Source organism: Schistocerca serialis, chromosome 5, assembly GCF_023864345.2.
Source record: "Schistocerca serialis cubense isolate TAMUIC-IGC-003099 chromosome 5, iqSchSeri2.2, whole genome shotgun sequence".
In the NCBI taxonomy this organism is placed as follows: Eukaryota; Metazoa; Arthropoda; class Insecta; order Orthoptera; family Acrididae; genus Schistocerca; species Schistocerca serialis.
This window is the reverse complement of record NC_064642.1, coordinates 652206759-652222735: the sequence shown is the minus strand read 5'-3', so window position 1 is coordinate 652222735 and position 15977 is coordinate 652206759. Positions and strand designations below refer to the sequence as shown.

The window sequence follows — 15977 nt, the reverse complement described above, 5'->3', positions numbered from 1 at the left end:
GGCCACTGGCATAGGCCTCGATTGACCGCCATATTCTCCGGATCTGAACACATGCGACTCCTTTTCGTGGAACTATATTAAAGGGATGTTGTACATCAACAACCCCAAAACCATTGCTGAGTCGAAACCAGCCATTCAGGAGGTTATCGACAGCATTGATGTTCCGATACTTCAGCGGGTCATACAGAATTTCGCTGTTCTTCTGCACCATTTCATCACCAATGATTGCAGGCAAATCAAACATGTCATGTCATGTATCCCAATATTGTAGTGACGTTTACATGTTGAGCAAAGTGTGTGCACCCCGTAGTTTGTTACTAATTTACGTTTTCATCATATAGTACAGTAAATGTCTTCCTGTATTTGTGTGTCTTTATATAAAAAATGATTTCTATTACTCTTAAGTCGACTCATGCCAACGGCCTTGCCGCAGTGTTAACACCGGTTCCCGTCAGATCACCGAAGTTAAGCACTGTCGGGCTGGGCCAGCACTTGGATGGGTGACCATCCGGTCTGCCGAACGCTGTTGGCAAGCGGGGTGCACTCAGCCCTTGTGAGGCAAACTGAGGAGCTACTTGATTGAAAAGTAGCGGCTTCGGTCTCGGAAACTGACATACGGCCGGGAGAGCGGTGTACTGACCACATGCCCCTCCGTATCCGCATCAAGTGACGCCTATGAGCTGAGGGTGACACGGCGGTCGGTCAGTAACGTTGAACCTTCATGGCCTGTTCGGGAGGAGTTTAGTTTAAGTTGACTCATAAATATAACTGCTTTATCCCCTTCCATACTTGTCATCACAACTGTTCTATCTGACTGTCAGTGTTTAGTAGGAGATGAATTGGACACATGCGGCACAGCCAGAGCACGTGTCCAAGTCACACTATTATATGTGCATACCGTCTACATGTACACTGCATTTCAGATATTTTCAGGGCAGTACGTGAAGAGAGATGCATGGGGCTATGCAATCAATTACTCTTTATCGATTCACGTGTACTGCGATTACGTTCTACATCTACATCTACATGACTACTCTGCAATTCACATTTAAGTGCTTGGCAGAGGGTTCATCGAACCACAATCAAACTACTTCTCTACCATTCCGCTCCCGAACAGCGCGCGGGAAAAACGAACACCTAAACCTTTCTGTTCGAGCTCTGATTTCTCTTATTTTATTTTGATGATCATTCCTACCTATGTAGGTTGGTCTCAACAAAGTATTTTCGCATTCGGAAGGGAAAGTTGGTGACTGAAATTTCGTAAATAGATCTCGCTGCGACGAAAAACGTCTTTGCTTTAATGACTTCCATCCCAACTCGCGTATCATATCTGCCACACTCTCTCCTCTATTACGTGATAATAAAAAACGAGCTGCCCTTTTTTGCACCCTTTCGATGTCCTCCGTCAATCCCACCTGGTAAGGATCTCACACCGCGCAGCAAAATTCTAGCAGAGGACGAACGAGTGTAGTGTAAGCTGTCTCTTTAGTGGACTTGTTGCATCTTCTAAGTGTCCTGCCAATGAAACGCAACTTCTGGCTCGCCTTCCCCACAATATTATCTGTGTGGTCTTTCCAACTGAAGTTGTTCGTAATTTTAACACCCAGGTACTTAGTGGAATTGACAGCCTTCAGAATTGTAATATTTATCGAGTAATCGAATTCCAACGGATTTCTTTTGGAACTCATGTGGATCACTTCACACCTTTCGTTATTTAGCGTCAACTGCCACCTGCCACACCATACAGCAATTTTTTCTAAATCGCTTTGCAACTGATACTGGTCTTCGGATGACCTTACTAGACGGTAAATTACAGCATCATCTGCGAACAACCTAAGAGAACTGCTCATATTGTCACCCAGGTCATTTATATAGATCAGGAACAGCAGGGGTCCCAGGACGCTTCCCTGGGGAAGTTTTACTCGATGATTTGCCGTCTATTACTACGAACTGTGACCTTCCTGATAGGAAATCACAAATGCAGTGGCACAACTGAGACGATACCCCATAGGCCCGCAGCTTGATTAGAAGTCGCTTGTGAGGAACGGAGCCGGCCGAAGTGGCCGTGCGGTTAAAGGCGCTGCAGTCTGGAACCGCAAGACCGCTACGGTCGCAGGTTCGAATCCTGCCTCGGGCATGGATATTTGTGATGTCCTTAGGTTAGTTAGGTTTAACTAGTTCTAAGTTCTAGGGGACTAATGACCTCAGCAGTTGAGTCCCATAGTGCTCAGAGCCATTTTTGTGAGGAACGGTGTCAAAAGCTTTCCGGAAATCTAGAAATACGGAATCAACTTGAGATCCCCTGTCGATAGCGGCCATTACTTCGTGCGAATAAAGAGCTGGCTGCGTTGCACAAGAACGATGTTTTCTGAAACCATGCTGATTACGTATCAATAGATCGTTCCCTTCGAGGTGATTCATTATGTTTGAATACAGTATATGCTCCAAAATCCTACTGGAAACCGACGTCAATGATATAGGCCTGTAGTTCGATGGATTACTCCTACTACCCTTCTTAAACATTGGTGCGACCTGCGCAATTTTTCCATTTGTATATACAGATCTATCGGTGAGCGACCGGTTATAGAAGGTTGCTAAGTAATGCTCTGAAAATATACCTTAGCAGCCTTCGACGGTTTGTTGACGCAAATGGGGTTCGCCCTCGGTGCCGTAAAAAATAACAGCTGTTGAACGCTCCTTTTAGTTCTCTTATGCACATAGGTTTCTAGCTACTAGCTCCGAGACTGGCTGTTCTGGTGACGAGGGCAGGGAATGTACCGGAGAATCCCCTACGCTGTTTCTTCTAGAGGTACGTCGTTGGCTTCGGCGCAGAGGTTGTAGCGGTCGAGTGTAAGGGGGGGGGGGGGCAGGGATCAATTGGCGCGCCCGCTATTCGCACCAGCCGGCCAACGCCCAACGCCCGACGCCGACGCCGCCGCGCGCTCCGACCGCCGACATGTTTATCCCATAACGAGCGCGGCGAGCGGACGTGCGCAGCTTCCAGACGCCGCCGCTACGTGGCGCGCATCTCGAGCGTCTTCGCGCGGCCCACGCTATCAGGCGTCGCGACCGACGCGCCGGGATTTCTCCGCATGTAATGCGGGCAGCGCACGGCTGCCAGACTGGGGGAATTGGAGATTCTTCAGCGTAAGGGCGACGCCAGGCGGTGGGATGAATAGAGTTAACTTGGTGCAGCGTACCTGCCTACTGAGAACGAACATTATGAACGTTCTTCGTCCGTGGCAACGATTAAATAGTTTTAATGATCTTAAAGGCTCACTAAGTCCGCCTCCATTCAGATTTAAGGCCTTTCTTTGAGAATGTCTGAATTTCACGCACATACTGGGAATTATCAAATAATCTGTACAGTTCCAGGGCTCAAGACTCAACATCCATGATGTATATATCCGACTGAGGCGACGAATGTAAATTGGTGGCAAGGAAGGGATTAGGAACCGGGTCTGCTGCTCACTAGACAGATGTACTGACTGCTGCAACACTCTGGCACAGTGGTTTTGCAGAAATGAGCAGACTACCCTAGCACGCCTCTTTCCTCAAACTAAATTCCAATTCATTCCTGAGTCCTCTTGGTATGCCCTCTAAACTGTCTGTATAGCACCTCAGCATCGAACGAACCATATAGTTCAAAAATGGCTCTGAGCACTATGGGACTTAACATCTGAGGTCATCAGTCCCCCAGAACTTAGAACTACTTAAACCTAAGGACATAACACACATCCATGCCCAAGGCGGAATTCGAACCCGCTACCGTAGCGGTCGCGCGGTTCCAGACTGAAGCGCCTAGAACCGCTCGGCCACACCGGTCAGCACCTTATAGTTTCATTTGATTAAAGCACCTTATTAAACTTTACCATAATAGCATTCTAACCTCGGTAGTGGGTTACGGCTCGGGAGTCTGGGCGCACAGGCTCACGAAGGTTGTACCCGCCGTGATAGTGAGAAGGGCCCAGAAAGATATATAGAGATCAGCGGGGGCCTACAGAACATCTCCAGGGTGGTCTCTATTAGTCATAATGGGGCTCTGCCGTCTGGACATCAAAATAAGGGAACATGCGGCTTGTTACTGGGCAAAAAAGGAAAATTATGAGAAGATTGTAGACATCTTGGGTGTAAGGGTGGAGGACAAAAGGGAAATAAGGAATAGAGGGGAGGAACTTTGGCAGAAGTCTTGGGAGGTAGAGGAAACTGGACGTAGAACTTTCCAGTTCATACCAGATGTGAGGAAGTGCTTGGACATGAAATATTTTGAGCCTACAAGAGGACTGATCCATTTTCTCACTGGCCATGGACCCTACCCGAAATACGTATGTCGATTTGGGAAGAGGGCTACACCAGCGTGTGACTGTGGCGTGTCAGAGGTTACTCCCGACCATGTAGTTTACGATTGCCCCCTCCTCAATGATGTTGCGACTACATTTCGAGACAGACTTCCAAACCACGACACATATCAACTGCTTAGACGTGAGGACACTTTCCAAATGCTAAACACATTGGCCAACGAAGTATCACGGAAAGTTTTAACAGAATAGTTGAGGGACGTGAACTAAATAACTAAGACAACCAACACAGAGCCCTGTTCCCATACCGCCTGTGCGTGGACTGGCCGACTTTCCATCATAGTTGGAATCCACCACTTGCCGGATGAGGGGGAGTGGGGGTCAATGCTACCGATAAGGACATGCACCGGAAATGACGTGGGATAAGTTAGTTTGTAGGGCTTAGTTTTTAGGAAAATTATGCTAGGGAACTGCAGCGAATCAACATCGTCGCCTGCCCAGTGCCAGGGGCACGCTCTTCGGATTTAGCTCGATGAGCAAGGCTATCAAAAGTAGGTTTATATCTTTCACCGACACACATGTGACGCTACAGGCGATAGGAATTAGTTATAAGAAATAGATATAAGCCGTAGATATTACAAATTAAATGCCCATTGTATGTAACACTAACTGTAGCTCACCTGAAAATTGTAACTAGCTGCAATAAAAGTACTAGTTGTATAATTATTATGCACTGGACTCGCATTCGGGAGGACGACGGTTCCATCCCGCGTCCGGCCATCCTGCTTTAGGTTTTCCTTGATTTCCCTGAATCACTTCAGGCAAATGCCGGGATGGTTCCTTTGAAAGGGCACGGCTGACTTCCTTCCCTATCCTTCCCTAATCCGAGCTTGTGCTCCGTCTCTAATGACCTCGTTGTCGACGGGACGTTAAACACTAATGTCCTCCTCCTCCTCCTATAATTATTATGACCCACTAATGAGAAAAGGAAGTGGGTTAATTTTGTATAATTATTATGGTTTGTAATAAAGATTTTTTTAAAAAAAAAAAGCATCTATGCCCGGGTTTCAGCACGCTGGATTCACATTCGGGAGGAGGAACGTTCAAACCTGCGTCCGCCTATGCTGATTTTGGTTTTCCATGACTTCCTTAAAACGCTTAAGGAAACTGCTGGGGCGATCCTTCGAAAGGGTCGTTTCCCAATTCGAGCTTGTGCCCCGTCTCTAATGACCTCGATGTCGACGGGGCGTTAAATACTAACCTGCTGCTCCTCTGGGCTTCAGGTAGAATGCCCCGTTTCGTTCGATGCTAATGTGAATTCTTATTTAGGGGAGAGGCGTGCTAGGATTGTCTGTGTTGTGCAAAGCCACTGTGCCGGACTGGCATGCTGGTTAGCGCATCTCCCTGTTGAGTAGGAGACCCGAGAACGAATGGTTGATTTGATAAAAATTTTCATTCGTTGCTTCAGTCTATTATTATGTATATTCTGAGAGAAGGCGGCTATAAGCAGGAGAGTTCGAATGGATTGCGCCTTATCCTGCGGTGTGTCTCTGGCACCAGGAGCCTCTACATACTCTCTACAATTAACGACGCCATAACTAGGAATAAAAAGGCTAATTTCATTAGTGCATTGATATGATTTGCCGTTCTCTTTCTACAGTATCTACAGTTCTCGTTGTGGTCTTCAGTCCGAAGACTGTTCTGATGAAACTCCCTATGCTAGACTGCTAGCCTCTTTTCCTCTGTAAACCTACTGGAAACTGCATACTTCAGAATATGCATACTACATTCAGTCCTTGGTTGCAGTGTACAAAAATTTTCACACCACTCTTTCCCTCCCCAATCCCTTCCACTATTAAATTAACAACCTGCCAAATGGTCCTTCTTTTACCAGATTTTTGCGATAAACTTCATTTTTACTCAGTTCGATTCAGAACCTCCTCATTAGTTATTTGATGTACCCATCTCACATTCAATATTGCTGTGCAGAACAACATTACAAAAGCGTCTATTCTTCTCCTCTCTGAACTGTTCCTCATCCATATTTCGTTTCTGCACCAGCCTACAGTCGATAAAAATACCTTCAAGACTGACTTCCTAACACTTAAATTTATACATTCGACGATAAATTTGTTTCTTCCAGACACGATTTTCATACTAATGTCAGTTTACATTTTAAGTCTCCACAACTTCATCGCTTATATTAATGTCCAAATAACAAAACTCGTAGACTAATTTTAGTACCTCATTTTCTAATTTAATTCCGTCAGCTTCACCTCATTTAATTCAACTGCGTTTCATCACTCTCCTCTAACTCTTGTTGATGTTCATCCTACAACATATTTCCAAACAGTATTGATGTCGTCAAACCTCTCTTCCACGTTCTTTGCCGTTTCTGGCTGGAGATCGAAAAATTAACAGTATCTTGTACAGAAACCAGGCACAAGCGCAAGAAAGGGAAGCAGCAAGTGAATAGTGACGTAATTTTGCAGCCTTTCCCCAATGTTATTCAATCTGTACATTAAGCTGGCAGTGAAGGAAATTAAAATAAATTTGGAAAGGGAAATTAAGTTCATGGAGAAGAGGCAGGATTACCTGGAAGATTAGTCGAATGGAATCGATATTCTATTGAAAAGGGTTATAAGACGAATGTCAAGGAATTTTTAGTTGTGGAGTGGAGCTGATCGTGAGATACGGAGCGAGACATTAAATAAGACGCTGAACTTGGTAGACAAGTTTTGTTTCTTGAGCAGCAGAGCAATTGACGATGATCGAACTAATGAGGATATAAAATGCAAGCTACCTACAGCGGAAAAGCATTTTCCAGAAAGAGAAATCCATCAACATCGACTATAAATATAACTGTGATGAAGTTTTTTGCAAGAACAATTAATGTGGGGTGGAACACTATATGGTACTGAAATATAGTCGAGAACCACTACAAACACTGGAAAAATAGACCCTTTTGAAATGATGTTCACTGAAGGACACTGTATATTACACGGGTAGAGTTAATGCCAGATGAATAAGACAAACTTCGAATAAAAGAAGGGCACGAGGCATCAATGAATTATTTATCTGATAACGGAATAAAGTGTGAAGGGTAAAAGTTTTGGATGTAGACAAAAGCTTCACTACTGTAGCTAGGTTAGAACAGATGCAGATGGCACTTGTGAAGAGATGAGGAATTTATCAGAGTTGCACAGAATATACTAGCGTGGAGAGATGCATTAAACCAGGCTTCAGACTGGAGACAACCACTGACATCACCACCACCACCACATCCGCCACCACAAAATCAGTGTGATTTTCTAGATTCTTTCACAGCTTTTCCTTGGCAGTTAATTCTCGGTAAATTTTATTCTGAATGAATATTGGCGCCCTAATAATAAAATATAGCAGAGCAAGCAAATAGAAAATTGGTCATTTTGGAGTATAGGGTCGTTTGTGTGGTTCATAAAGCTATGTTACCAACACGAACAAAACAAAATGTTGTTTTGCTGTAGATGACTAGATTCAGATTCTACTTGAATGTTGTCTACATTGTTACTTGGCTGTTCGGGTGTAACTAGGGATGGAAGAATGTCCTTGCAAGCAAACACGACGCGTTGCTATTGACACTTGCAAGCTCTTTAACGGTGGGAAAATCAAAATGTGACAGTTCTGGTGAAATATGTAACAGAGTGTGGAGGCAAACTGTTGAAGTTCAGTAGGTAGATGTGCTACAAATCAAGGAAGGAAGGATACCATATGAAGGGGAATCGAATTCAGTACCTACTACTTCAAACTAGAAGATACAAAGTGCTGAGAATAGGTATGATAACAGTTGAATCCGATTTAAAAATCGCAGAGTAAATAGGTAATAGTGTGACCAGAGCATGTCTGTCGGCGTATAGAACGAGAAGGAGATGTATGACAAAATACATGCTATGATCAGATAGGGTCGATTATCACTTAAACACTCGCAAAGTGCTTGAAATAATGTGTGATTTGGTTGACTTCTGAGAGGGTACTTGCCGCGAGGGATTAGCCGAGCGGTTTGAGGCGCTGCAGCCATGGACTGTGCGGCTGATCCCGGTGGAGGTTCGAGTCCTCCTTCAGGCATGGGTGTGTGTATTTGTACTTAGGATAATGTACGTTAAGTAGTGTGTAAGATTAGGGACTGATGACCTTAGGAGTTAAGTCCCATAAGATTTCACACACATTTGAACATTTTTTTAAGGGTACTTGTTTCAGTAGATCCGTGCTGCCTCTCGACCGTTTCCATTGCTTGGCCGGACACAATCACCATCTGCGTTCTTATAATCAATTATTCAAAATGACAATCACAATCGCATTATTTATTTTGGAGCCAAGAGATTTCAACACGCGATGGGGTCATCTTCAGGGCAACTTACAGCATTTTGTCGCTCGCTGGAATCGTCACCCTGCCAGTGCACGGCTGGTCATAGTTACCAACCGTGCACAGGCAGGGTGACGTCTCCAGCGAGCGACCAAATGGTGTAAATTGCCCTGAAGGTGACCCCATCGCGGGTTGAAACCGGTTGGCGGCAAAATAAATAATGCGATTGTGACTGTCATTTTGAATAATTGATTATAAGTAAATTAATCGCTGTTTATCTTCATGCAACTATGTTGTCTTAAAAAAAACTCTCGGTTCTTGACAGAGGAAATTCATTCATCAGCGCCATTTACCGTGGCAACGATGCATTTCCGGGCACGTGTTCATAGGACATTTTCTCCATTTCCAGTCAAGAATTCATCCCTGCAGTTCATAGTTTTTGAATTGCGTGAATAATTTGATTAATTGTTCACTTTTATCTCAATACTGTTTTCGTATTTTATAATAAAAGTCAACGTGCGTACAATGTCAGAACGAGAGGTTCATTCGGTAGCGCACCTACTTGTCAATTAATGTTCTGCGTATGTTTTTACTCGTGTAGTATACATATGCGGTATATTTCGAAAACATACTCCATTAATTCAGTTTGTCAGTGTATAGCACTGAATGAATAAAGCGCGCAAACTCACTCGCTGGCGACGGTGGAATCGCATATCGTTTATGTATACAGGCAGCAGTCGAAGTTAACACGCTGACTTCAAGTGGTATGACAGGCCGCACACGAAAGAATCGAGTAAGCAAAGAAAAATCCGGCGCTAGAAGGCGGCGAGCTCCACAGCAGGAACGCTAACGCGCTGCCGTTTCGACACTTCTAAATTGAATTCTGAAAGTTTCCAAGCATTTGCAAAACCTATTCCGCCTGCATTGTAAAAAATAAATCAGCTCGAAAGTTGTCGCGTCAATCGAATACAAGCCAAGTTCAAGAGAAACTGTAGCCACAGGCGACATGGTTCTGCAAAATAAATGCGATTTGGCGTCCTCTTTTTTATGTAACTGGCGTCCTGAATAAGCTTCTGACTGCCACACATCGGGAACTTTTCGTCCCATTATTTCCATTGGCACCTCAGGGTACCAGGTTGAACAACGCCGATTCCAAATCAATTTCTTTGACCATCAGAGTGTAGACACAGTTGAATGAATTAATGAAGTACGACTATAAATGCCTTCTTAATGCACCTTAATCTGTCCCACACCATACGCTCGGATCCAAAATGGGAGGTGAGATGGGAGCTGCATGTGGGTTCTTTTCCAGCACCGAAAAGCCCCACGTTAACAGCCTGAGTGTTCCTGCTCTCAGTGACAAATATAGCGTGTTTAGTGAGTACATAGGTAGAATACGGAAAAACGGAAATGGACAGTAGTCAATTTCTTGATCGTAGGCGGAAACGAGTGAAGGGAAACACAACTACCCTCATTTACATGTTCGTATATGCAGTCTGGAGACTAGGTTGACAATCGTAGGGTTTAGTCAAATACTGATACTGATTTATGCAGACCTCGATTTTATATTGTTTATATGCTGTAATGAAAGCTGTGAGAGTTCGTTGCTGTGTTCATTCTTAAACGAATTGCTTGACACATACACTTGTTAAATTTTCGGTCGAATCCTCTTCAAACCCTGTATTTCTTTAATAGCAATTTCTTAGAAGTTGTGCTAAAGCGATGTATTAAGCACTGATGAATACATTACATAATTACTATAAAGCTTTTTATGTAATTGTAATTAAACAATTTATTGCTGTTATTCCTTAACTTTTATATATGTTATTGTTGTTATTACTAGATATCTGAGGCTCAGTAAAAGTGGAGGTGATAAGTTATATTTAGGGCTGAAGGTGGGGGGGGGGGGGGGAAGGAGGGAGGGAATGAGGAGGGAGAGGGGTGGGAGAGAGAGGGGGAGGGGGAGGGAGACAGAGAGAGAGTGTGAGAGGGAAAGGGGGAGAGAGGGAGAAAGAGGGAATAAGAGAGAGAGAGAGAGAGAGAGAGAGAGAGAGAGAGAGAGAGAGAGAGAGAGGGAGGGAGAGAGGGGAAGAGAGAGAGAGAGAGAGAGAGAGAGAGAGAAGAGAGTAGCTAACTCTGGACCTCCTCCTGTCAGTATCGAAGCATGGATTCCGTGTAATGACACTGAGAGAATACCAGCCGCCACCGAAAAGTCTATGGAACCTAAATGAACAACCTATCAACATCCGGTTGGTGCCAAACATTGCCAACGCTAAGGTATGCGCCGTAGAAACTCGGCGGACAAGAGCTTATGTTTCGCTGACAGCTGGGGTCACGGCCCGTGTATTGGCCCAATGACTCAAATGAACGTAAAATCTTCGATCCAATTCATATCCGAAACATACTTTAGCGAGCGCAGGAATCGCCTACAGGGGGAAAAACGACCGTCGGAAATTAAAATCGTGCATAACCCAGAAGTCGCATGTACTTTCCTTTACTGACATGTTTCAGTCGACACACACGAGCATGTTCGAAAATTTAGTAGCCACAGGCTGCACGTTAAATATGCGGATATCTGGCTGTGTATAGCGCCGTCGTCACACAAAACAAAAAATAATAATTATTATTACCCTTCCTTATCTTCATATCAGCAGAATCTAAATTACTTAGGGTAAGGTGCCCCATTTAGGGTACCTAAGGAAATCTTAGGATACGATTAGTTAAAAATCATCTGAAAGCTCCTGACGAACGTAAAACATATTTACCCTTTTATAGCGAAAGTCAAGACAGTGCTTTTCGCAATTTGTATTAAAGAAACTGGTTCATTTTGTAGAGTCCGCTAAAAGAGTGCGCGATTACAGATAATGTCTTTCTTAATTTCGGGTAGGGTTATTTCATAAGGACAATCGAACACTACATATCTAAAAGAATATTGTTTTATTACAAAAAGTACAAAAAGTAAGGTTGAGATATTCCACTTTGATTACAATAACGGTACGCTCATAACTACATTGAGGCTGTTACTTACAGTTTTCACAATTTTATATCTTCCAGCCATGTTTCTCTCTCCAAAACCTCCAAATGTCAGACACTTAGATGTGTATCGATAGAATATCAACCAAGTTTGTGTGTTTTCGTCCTGAGTAAACGGTAATTAAAAGTACCACAGTAACACCAAAACTACGCAGTATAGGAAAAGCATGTCTGTTTTTTTTATTTTTGTTTGTTTTTTTACCTGTTAGCCGTGAAATTGTTACATAGGAGGACATTTTTCTGATATGTAATAGGACGTTTTGAGGTTGCTAACAACGTTCTTTTGGCAGTCTGCTTTCGCTTCGTTAGTTGAAAATAGCAAACCAACATACACGTTTGTATTGCTAACACCGCACCTATCTATGCAAATGTACTCTATGAGTCTGCTATTTTCAATTAACGAATGGAAAGCAGACTACGAAAAGAATATTGCTCCCAACTCGAACTTCCTTTCAAAAAAAAAAAAAAAAAAAAAACCGCCACCTCTGCATTTCGAACTCGGAACCTTTCGTAAGACGATATACCAACTCCCCTACCACACATCTTCACATTCATAGCTCACAGATACGCTTTTCCTGTACTACGTAGTTCTGATGTTACTTTTAATTACCGTTTGCTCTCGACGACGTCACACACCGTGAACTGAATCGGTATTTTGGTTGATATTCTACGTTTGTACCGATCTGAGTGTCTGACATCTGGAGGTTTGGGTGTCAGTCCCAGCACATAGTTCATGTAACCAGCGCAAATATCTTAACATCTTATACAATCTTTTCCAGATGTCTCTTACAGGTAGGGCACCGAAGAATAGATGCATTCATCACCTTCACTGTCTTCATTACTTGTCGAACGAAGGGAAGCAGAACTTTCAGAATTCTCAGAAGATGATAACCCACATGTCGGCCTACTCATTTTATCCACCTTTGTGTTGGTCTGGCTTTGATGTTTTCCCATTTAGAAGATTTTCCTAGTTCTTCTAAAACTGCTCTTTTGCATTTTGACTTCTCTTGAGTTGAGGGCTCTTCCTAAATCACATTTTCTGCCTATCCTAAAGCCCAATTTCACTTCCTAGTTTCCTGCCTTATTTACGTAATCTAAAACTGTAGATTTTGGGCCGGCCGCGGTGGTCTAGCGGTTCTAGGCGCGCAGTCCGGAACCGCGCGACTGCTACGGTCGCAGGTTCGAATCCAGCCTCGGGCATGGATGTGTGTGATGTCCTTAGGTTAGTTAGGTTTAAGTAGTTCTAAGTTCTAGGGGACTGATGACCACAGTAGTTAAGTCCCATAGTACTCAGAGCCATTTGAACCATTTGTAGATTTTGGCATTTCAAACACTTTAGACTCCTTCGAGAAGGTCCTTTCTTTATTTCTAATGCCTTTCATTGTCTCCCTCATGTTTTCCTCTGCCCAACACTTTCGTTTCTTCTGAGCCATCTCTTGAAATCAAATAAAAGTCGAAATCTTGTCAGATGATCGAAAGTGGGCACCCTAACAGTATTCGAAATTAGGGACCTGTACCACTTGACAAACATGACTGAACTCCCGAAACATGGAATGAATTATTGCATTGAAAGCTTAATCGTAAGTTTCATTAAATATGATATATCAATAATAAATAAGACAAAAATATCAAACTACTTACCATGCAACTTTGATGCTTACATCCTGTCTACAAAATATTGCATTCAAATGTAAGATATTAAGAAAAAATCAACTACGAGCGCAGAACGTTACTGATGCGCTTTGCCGTTAGCACGAAACTAAAATGACGAATGCACCTTTATTTCTGCTAGTTTCCGCGTCGGCAGTACTGTCTGAGGAGCATATATCCACCTACCCGGGATTAGGCCACCATCCCAGAATAGGAAACCTTATCGTATTTGAAGATGACTTAAATAGCAGACATTATAGGTGAGAGTGTTAGGAACCTTTTTTTTTTTTTTTTTTTTTTTGGTCATCAGTCTACTGACTGGTTTGACCTGTGCTAACCTCTTCATCCCAGAGTAGCACTTGCAACTTACGTCCTCTACAGCTCCCTCTAGTACCATGGAAGTCATTCCCTCATGTCTTAGCAGATGTCCTATCATCCTGCCCCTTCTCCTTATCAGTGTTTTCCACATATTCCTTTCCTCTCCGATTCTGCGTAGAACCTCCTCATTCCGTACCTTATCAGTCCACCTAATTATCAACATTCGTCTATAGCACCACATCTCAAAGGCTTCGATTCTCTTCTGTTCCGGTTTTCACACAGTCCATGTTTCACTACCATACAATGCTGTACTCCAGACGTACATCCTCAGAAATTTCTTCCTCAAATTAAGGCCGGTATTTGATATTAGTAGACTTCTCTTGGCCAGAAATGCCTTTTTTGCCATAGCGAGTCTGCTTTTGATGTCCTCCTTGCTCCGTCCGTCATTGGTTATTTTACTGCCTAGGTAGCAGAATTCCTTAACTTCATTGACTTCGTGACCATCAATCCTGATGTTAAGTTTCTCGCTGTTCTCATTTCCACTACTTCTCATTACCTTTGTCTTTCTCCGATTTACTCTCAAACCATACTGTGTACTCATTAGACTGTTCATTCCGTACAGCAGATCATTTAATTCTTCTTCACTTTCACTCAGGACAGCAATGTCATCAGCGAATCGTATCATTGATATCCTTTCACCCTGTATTTTAATTCCACTCCTGAACCTTTCTTTTATTTCCATCAATGCTTCCTCGATGTACAGATTGAAGAGTAGGGGCGAAAGGCTACAGCCTTGTCTTACACCCTTCTTAATACGAGCACTTCGCTCTTGATGGTGCACTCTTATTATTCCCTCTTGATTTTTGTACATATTGTATATGACCCGTCTCTCCCTATAGCTTACCGCTACTTTTTTCAGAATCTCGAACAGCTTGCACCATTTTATATTGTCGAACGCTTTTTCCAGCTCGACAAATCATATGAAAGTGTCTTGATTTTTCTTTAGTCTTGCTTCCATAATTAGCCGTAACGTCAGAATTGCCTCTCTCGCCTCTTTACTTTTCCTAAAGCCAAACTGATCGTCACCTAGCGCATTCTCAATTTTCTTTTCCATTCTTCTGGATATTATTCTTGTAAGCAGCTTCGATGCATGAGCTGTTAAGCACTTGTCAGCTCTTGCCGTCTTCGGAATTGTGTGGATGATGCTTTTCCGAAAGTCAGATGGTATGTCGCCAGACTCATATATTCTACACACCAACGTGAATAGTCGTTTTATTGCCACTTGCCCCAATGATTTTAGAAATTCTGATGGAATGTTATCTATCCCTTCTGCCTTATTTGACCGTAAGTCCTCCAAAGCTCTTTTAAGTCCCGATTCTAATACTGGATCCCCTATCTCTTCTAAATCGACTCCTGTTTCTTCTTCTATCACATCAGACGAATCTTCACCCTCATAGAGGCTTTCAATGTATTCTTTCCACCTATCTGCTCTCTCCTCTGCATTTAACAGTGGAATTCCCGTTACACTCTTAATGTTACCACCGTTGCTTTTTTTAATGTTACGAAAGGTTGTTTTGACTTTCCTGTATGCTGAGTGTGTCCTTCCGACAATCATATCTTTTTCAATGTCTTCACATTTTTCCTGCAGCCATTTCGTCTTAGCTTCCCTGCACTTCCTATTTATTTCATTCCTCAGCGGCTTGTATTTCTGTATTCCTGATTTTCCCGGAACATGTTTGTACTTCCTCCTTTCATCAATCAACTGAAGTATTTCTTCTGTTACCCATGGTTTCTTCGCAGCTACCTTCTTTGTACCTATGTTTTCCTTCCGAACTTCTGTGATGGCCCTTTTTAGAGATGTCCATTCCTCTTCAACTGTACTGCCTACTGCGCTATTCCTTATTGCTGTATCTATAGCGTTAGAGAACTTCGAACGTATCTCGTCATTCCTTAGTACTTCCGTATCCCACTTCTTTGCGTATTGATTGTTCCTGACTAATGTCTTGAACTTCAGCCTACTCTTCGTCACTACTATATTGTGATCTGAGTCTATATCTGCTCCTGGGTACGACTTACAATCCAGTATCTCATTTCGGAATCTCTGTCTGACCACGATGTAATCTAATTGAAATCTTCCCGTATCTCCCGGCCTTTTCCAAGTATACCTCCTCCACTTGTGATTCTTGAACAGGGTGTCCGCTATTACTAGCTGAAACTTGTTACAGAACTCAATTAGTCTTTCTCCTCTTTCATTCCTTGTCCCAAGCCCATATTCTCCGGTAACCTTTTCTTCTACTCCTTCCCCTACAACTGCATTCCAGTCGCCCATGATTACT

The 15977-nt window shown here is 43.1% G+C and overlaps 1 pseudogene; it reads left to right on the top strand.

Annotated features, from left to right (window-relative positions):
• Positions 1 to 414: 414 nt before the first annotated feature.
• LOC126482672 (5S ribosomal RNA) lies at positions 415 to 532 on the top strand (annotated as a pseudogene).
• Positions 533 to 15977: the final 15445 nt, after the last annotated feature.